Source organism: Leuresthes tenuis, unplaced genomic scaffold (genome assembly GCF_036924035.1).
Source record: "Leuresthes tenuis unplaced genomic scaffold, fLeuTen1.0.hap1 SCAF_18, whole genome shotgun sequence".
NCBI classification, from domain to species: domain Eukaryota; kingdom Metazoa; phylum Chordata; class Actinopteri; order Atheriniformes; family Atherinopsidae; genus Leuresthes; species Leuresthes tenuis.
The window spans coordinates 29,152,726-29,160,426 of NW_027325372.1; the positions used below are offsets into that span (position 1 = coordinate 29,152,726).

The 7,701-nt window shown below is 42.0% G+C and overlaps 1 non-coding gene across 1 annotated transcript; it reads right to left on the bottom strand.

Moving 5' to 3' along the window:
• Positions 1-4,762: 4,762 nt before the first annotated feature.
• LOC140275763 (U5 spliceosomal RNA) lies at positions 4,763-4,876 on the bottom strand. Its single transcript, XR_011908481.1, has one exon. It is a non-coding gene; the product is annotated as a U5 spliceosomal RNA (small nuclear RNA).
• Positions 4,877-7,701: the final 2,825 nt, after the last annotated feature.

Consider the following 7,701-nt stretch of genomic DNA (forward strand, 5'->3'; position numbering starts at 1 on the left):
GTAAGACAACCAAAAGGGACAAGTGTGAAAAGGAGCTGCATTTGGCAGCCATGACCATGTATTACGCAGTTGGTGTAAACAGAGGACGAGGCCGAAGTCGAAGACGTGGACGTGTGGGAGAGGAGGTCGAAATGGGCCACGCCAGAGCTATGATCCGAATATTTGTTTTTACTGTGGCCAGACTGGACACTGGAAGAAGGACTGTCCACAGCTGAAAAGTGATGAAATTGGGCAAAAGACTGACTGAGGGTGGGAGGCAGGTTCTGGACGTCACGTGGCAGCGGAGCCTCCACTAATGGGTGATAGCACAAACACACTCACACATTTTTCCTGCTCTGTGTAGTGAAGAAATGCTTGCCGACTGTGATTCACGTAGTAAAGTTTTGCATGCTATTTCCGTCCTAGAGCAAAGATATTTCTCTCAGAATATAGGAACTTATGTTCATCAGTAGTGACGTCAGGGGAGTTTGATTGTCCTCCAAAGTTAAGTGGAAACCACGTTTACTGTATGTCTGCATCAGGCCAGGTTGTGAAGGAGAAAATGACAATGCCCATTGCGTGTTGTCACTCCGGATGAGCTCTCCTTCAAACACTCATTTTTGTTATCAGAGTTGTGTCCCATTAACCTGATGGGCTGTGATCTCATGTGTAAATTAGGCATTATTTTAACTTCTACACCAGAGGGTGTTAAGGTTATGTTACAGCCTGACAAAGTTTTCACAGCAGTGCAGTTTGATTCATCGGCACTTACATATGCTTATGAGTGGAAACTTCCCAGCTCTCCTTTTTCACAACAACTAGTGGAAGAAGCAAAAGTGTTAGTTTCACCCCTTTCTGATTTCATGCAACCTACTGATTTGCACTGCACATCACACATTTCTTTGGGGCCTGACAATGACTATGAGAAGAAGTGAAAAAATATGTGCGCCTACTTTATTGGCTGTGTCGCTCACTCCAGAGCACTTCGATTTTTTTAATGTTTGTGGTACTCGCCCTCACATTTCCTTGGCCAAACGTACACACTGGCAGTGACAAGGTGTGGGAGAGTTTGTTGCTACATGTCAGAAATAAATGGAGTGGACCGTTTCACCTGCTGATCCAAATTTGATGTTTTCTGAACGATTGTCAGCATACAAAAAAACATTTTTGAGTACAATGCATTGTCAAAGAACTGTGGACTTAATTCCTACCACAGAATCACATTTTGAAGCATGTTTTTTATCTGAAACAGATTTGTCTTCGATACCCATGTTGGCTGAAGTATCCAATGATCTTTGGGCTAAGAGCAAATATGATGTGGGGTTGATAAAAGGCTGTGAACCAGTAATTGTCACCCCTAAATCAGACTTTTGTCCATGTAAAAAACAATACCCTTTTAAACCTGAAGCAATTAAAGGGATTAAACCTGTTTTTCAATCTTTTCAGAAAACAGGCGTTATTGTTCCTTTTGAAAATTCACCTGTGCTTACTCCATTGTTTCCTGTTAAAAAGATTAAAGATGCTGGCCAGCCAGATGAATGGCGTTTTGTACAGGACCTCCAAGCGGTGAATGCTGCAGTTCAGCCACATGCTCCTACTGTGCCCAACCCACACACTATTTTGTCTCAAATTACATCAGATGCACAGTTTTTCTCAGTGGTTGACTTGTCGCCAGTGCACCCTGATAGCCCATTTTGGTTTGCTTTTTAGTTTGAAGGGAGATCTTGGACTTTTACCCGGTTATTCCAGGGGTACTGTGAAAGTCCCACTATTTACAATGCTGCCCTCAAAGCTAGTCTGGATTAACTTCAATCAACCACAGGCTCTGCTCTTTTGCAGTATGTGGATGACATCCTTTTATGTGGTCCATCTAAACAACAGTGTGAAAAAGACAGTGAATCTGTTGAAACATCTTCCTTCTTATGGCCATAAAGCCAGCCTTTCTAAGTTACAGTTTGTACAGGACGAAGTCACCTTTTTGGGTCATGTGATTTCTAAGGATGGGCGCTCACTTTCTCCTAAACGTGTTGCTGCAGTTCAGATCATTCCTAAACCGGTTACTAAAAAACAGCTTATGTCATTCTTAGGTATAACATCTTACTGCAGGAACTTTATTCCTAACGACTCTTTTCTCGAAGCTCTCTTAGGTGCTCTTATCCATGGTAAAGGCAGCTGCAGTTATGACATGCAGCTCTAGTCAGCTGATCGTGTTCCATGTACTCCTGAGGCTGAATCAGCCTTTAGTCAGCTTAAGCTGGCTCTTCAAACAGCACCAACACTTGGCATTCCAGATCCTCATAAACCTTTCATACAGGCAGTTGATGAGAAGCATGGTTGTATGACATCTGTTCTTATGCAGGAACATGGGGCAGGCAAAGGCCAGTGGCTCATTTCTCAGCAAAACTGGACTCTGTGGCTGCAGGCCTGCCTGGTTGTCTTCGTGCTGTTGCAGCTGCAGAGAAAGCTGTCCTGGCCTCCCAAGATATTGTGGGCTACGCTAATTTGACTGTTTTGGTTCCTCATGCTGTTGCCATTATTCTTCTCGAGCAGAAAACTTCACATCTTTCAACTGCTTGTTGGATCAGATACACCTCTGTGCTCCTTGATATGCCAAATGTCACTGTTAAACGTTGTACTGTTCTGAATCCTGCTACTTTGCTTCCGACTCCTGAGGATGGGGAGCCTCATGACGCTCATGAAGCTGTTTTGGAACAAGTTTGTACACCCCGACCTGATCTTTTAGAGACTCCTCTTCCAAACTCTGACATGATTCTTTTTGTAGATGGATCAGCTTTGCGTGATCCAGCCACAGGTACTAACTGTGTTTGGTTTGCAGTATGTTCTTCACATGACACTTTGTTGTCTGGTTCTCTTCCTAAACATTTCTCTGCTCAAACTACTGAGCTTATTGCACTTACTGAAGCTTGTAAGTTGGCAGCTGGTAAGTCTGTCACTATTTACACAGATTCCAGATATGCTTTTGGTGTTGTTCATGACTTTGGTGCGCTGTGGAAACACAGGCATTTCCTTAAATCAGATGGTAAAACTATTCTGAACTCCAAGCAGGTTTCTGATCTTCTTGATGCGATCCTTTTGCCTACAGCAATCTCGGTCTGTAAGTGTGCGGCTCACACTAACTCAGACGATCCTGTTGCTTGTGGCAATACCAGAGCTGATGCTGCAGCTAAGCAAGCAGCTAATTTTTTTCCTGTTTTCGCTTCCCTCTCTTTGCAGGCAGAAGACTCCCTCACAGATCTCCATGCTTTGCAAACTTTTGCCTCTGCAGATGAAATTTGGTCCTCTGGACGCATTTGGTCCTCTGTGGGTGCAACTCATACGGATGGTGTTTGGATGGGACCTGATGGTAAACCCTGTCTACCTAAACATTTTTTTCCTCATTTTTCAAAATTGACACATGGGTCAAAAGGGGGGATGCTGAATGCACTCACTGCTCAGTGGTTCACAAAAGGGTTCAGTTCATATGCGCAAAAATACTGTCAGTCATGTATGGTTTGTGCCACACATAATGTAGGAAAGGCATTACACACATCGCAAGTTGCACACCCTCCACCAGAGAAACCTTTTGAACATTTGATGATGGATTTTGTTGAACTCACACCAGCTGAAGGAAAGAAATATGCACTAGTAATAGTGGACGTGTTTAGTAAATGTGTTGAAGTTTTCCCTGCAAAACATGCAAACAGTAATGCAGTGACTAAAGCACTGCTAAACAGAAATCATTCCTAGATGGGGCATTCCAGAGAAGATCAGCAGTGATAATGGCACACATTTTGTAAACACCGCATTGACTGAGGTTGGTAAATTCCTGGGAATAAGCTTGCGCACACATTGTGCTTATCATCCACAGAGTGGAGGTGCTGTGGAAAGAGAAAATGGTACATTAAAGTCCAAGTTAGCCAAATGTTGTGAAGAAACAGGTCTGCCATGGACAAAAGCATTACCTATTGTGCTTACCTACATGAGAATGAGAATCAGAGCTCAAGTGAATCTCAGCCCATTTGAAACTTTATTTGGCAGACCTCCTAACCTGGGATTGGGACCTGTAACCAGACCCCTCCCTTCCACAACTGTTTGTGATGATGCTATGTTGTCTTACTGTCGAAACCTTTCCACTGTTCTATCTCAAGTTTCACAGACAGTAAAAGCAGCCCTTCCAGCCACAGAAAACACACCACTCCAACCAGATGACAGGTGGTGAAGGAACTTCGCAGGAAACATTGGAAGTCCAAACGTTGGCAAGGCCCGTTCCAGGTGCTACTGGTCACTCACACAGCTGTTAAAGTTGCAGAGAGAGCAACCTGGATTCATGCCAGTCACTGTAAGAAGGTACCAGAACCAGTAGATGACTTCCACCCTGACATACATCAGCCTAATCAACACGCCCGGAAGGACAAAGATAAGAGTCAGCAGTAAAAGCTGTACTCCACCGGTGTGTTAAGTGCTAGTAACCTCTGACACCGAAGATTGAAACATTATTACTGAGACCAGCGATGAAGATGATCATACACATGCTGTGAACCATGGAAGAAACTGTTTGTTGTTTGTATTTTCTTATTTGTAACCAGCATGTGCACATTGTATCTTGATTTCACAGGAAGCAATAATACAGGGCTGCTGTATTTTTCCCTGTGTGAAAGGCCTCATTGTATGTATCTCACCAAATGATTCAAATGACTCAAAGAACTTTTTTGCTTTCAAAATTTTTCCTCTAGTGACGCTGACTTAGAGAGGCATGAAGATAATCATATTGTAACCAGCATGTCAACCGCAAAGGTAAAGCCTGCCAATAATAGAAACAACTCATTAGTAATGCTCTCCACGGAAGTCTTTAGTAAAAGGCGAAAGACTTGTATGTTATGAAGAGAAACCAGAGTACGATTATCCGTCACTGCGGGAGCAGGGCATCAGGCTAGTTGGTATAGCCACCTTCCCCATGGTGAGCTTTGCTTGGTTGAGACGCTTGCCCCCCCCCCCCCCCCCCCCCCTTGCTCCTCGGCTGACCAAGTAGGAACAATCGGGCCCTATTCGATGGCTGCCTTGTCTTTTACTCTATGCAAAAGACAAGGCAGCAACAAAAACACCACGAGAATCCCGTATTGAGGCTTTGTTCTGACCGCTCATTCGGTGTCGCGTTTCTTTCAAGCAATTCTCCCGGTTAGCCGACACTCGGCTCACTCCCATAGCCGTGTTAAAGTCTACTTCGCATTCACTCTCTTTTCTCTGTAGACTCTTCGGATTTTATCTATAAAATGAATTCCTTCACTCAAACTATGTTAAAACTGCTTTGTCGTTCATATTTACCATGTCTAGAAAGATTTAAACAAAAAAAACAACGTTGTACTTTGCAGTAAAAGAAAGAGCAAATCTAAAGTTTCAGGAATCCGAGAATAAGCTTACTTTCATGAGTGCTTCACGATTTCGGATTTTGCTATAAAATGAATTCCTTCACTCAAACTAAATTAAAACTGCTAAACCGCTAATCTTTTACATGTAAGGCAGATGTCAAATTCACCGAAATAGGATCTAAGGGTATTCGGCCAATCGAGCTGTAGCAGCTTCGGTAAAAGAGTATAAGTTGAAGAGTTTGTGAATAAAGGTGTGCGCACACATAGTGAGCTGTAGGAAAATAGGCAGGGAGCAATGCCGGCTGGGGTATATGTTCTTGTATGTTGTCTGACTGTTTGATTTGAATGTGTTGTGTAAGTGTCCTGTTGAATGTTACATGTTTGGGCTTTGACACTTCACTGTGGTTGTTAACTGTGTGGTGTGTCCTGAAATGTTATATGTTTGGGCTGTGTGACATGCTTAATGCTTGTCAGTAGCTACCCACTTATTCATATATAGCAACTGACAACATAAGAAGTCTGGACATACTTTGATAGTAGTTGTAGAAGTATCCTTATTGATAATAGATAAACTAATTCATAGTGATAGAACAGTAGATGAACAGGTGCCTGCACATGTCTCACGAAAATAAAATGGGTGTATGATTGCTGACGGCAGAGCAATACTGCCAAACTTATGAGTTCTTGTGGCAAACTTGATTCAGTGTCTTGACGTGTATACGCTGTTTCGCTGACTTGATTGTCACAAGAAACAAAGTGTGTTTGATAAGATCCGACCATTTTATTACGGGAGGATCAGTATGTATGGATTCTGATGTGACTGATAAACCCATTCGTATCTTAAGCATAATCTAATACGTGAGACAACGCCCTGGCACACAATCAAAAAAAAAAGAGAGAGCGGTTTTGTGTCCCCACAGTCCATAATGTAGAAAAGAGAGAAAAAAGCCTTTCTGATTTGGTGTGTGTGCTCATAGTGCAGAGTGTAGAGAAAAGAGAGAAAAGAAAGCCGTTTTGGTGTCACGGGTGTTGTGACTTACACACACACATTTCTGAATTGAGAAAAGAAATTATTTTAGAGGAAGCAGTAGAGTTTAGATCCCACATTTGTTGATAGGCATTCATTTATTTCTTCACTTCTGATGAAGTTTCAACAATAAACAACAAACTTTGTATTATGAGAAAGAACCAGACTCATTCTTCAGGAATCCGAAAATAAGCACGAATTCGGATTCTCCTATAAAACGAATTAATTAACTCAAACCAAGTTAAGACTGCTTTGTCCTTCATATTTATTCATGTCTAATCAAGTTTCAACGATAAACAACGTTGTACTTTGTAGAATGAGAAAGAACTTCTTCAGCAATAAGCATCTCTCGACATATGACGAAATACAGATTTTGCTATAAAATTAATTTCTTCTATCAGCGTGACTTAAAACTGTTTGTCCTCCTTATTTATCCACTTCAAATCAAGTTTCAACAATTAAAAAAAAATTGTAGTTTGAGAAAGAACAACTTAATCTTCAGCAATAAGTATAAAAAGAGGGTAACAAAAGGTGCAAATGCCAACCATACATCACTAAAAGGTGGAGCGGAAGTATTCAGCTGCAAGTAGGTGTGAATGTTCGACCATAATTTGTAAAAAGTGGGTAAGAAAAGGTTCGAATGCCCGACTAAATATTAACAAAAGCGGGAGGAGAGGTCTTCGGATGAGAGTGGGTGAGAATTTCCTACCATACAAGTATGGTGGAGAGGAAGCTGTGATTGGCCGACAATAGTAAAAAGCAGGTGAGAAAAGGTGCGAATGTCAAAACATACATGATCAAAACAGGGAGCGGAGGTGTTTGGCTTCGACAAGGTGTGAATGTCCACCCATAATTAATGAAAAACGGGCAACAAGTAGGTTCGAATGCCCAACCAAACATAATCAAAAGCGGGAGCAGAGCTGTTCGACTGCAAGTAGGTGTGAATGTCAGAGAATAATTTGCAAAAAGCTGATGAGAAAGGGTGAGAAATCCAGACTATACACCATCAAATGCGGTAGCGGAGTTGTTCGGCTGTGAGTAGGTGTGATTCTCCAACCATAATTGCTGAAAAATGTGTTAGAAAAGGTAAGAATGCCGGTCCATACATAATCAAAAGCGGGAGAGGTGGTGTTCGGCTGCAAGTAGGTGTGAATGTCCATTAATAATTGCTTTAAAACATGAAAGAAAATTTTCGAATATCAAACCTTACATGATCATTAGCGGGAGAGGAGGTGTTCAGCTGCAAGAAGGTGTGAATATCCACCCATAATTACTGAAAAATGCTTAGGAAAAGATGCGAATGTCCAACCATAAATCATCAAAAGCAGG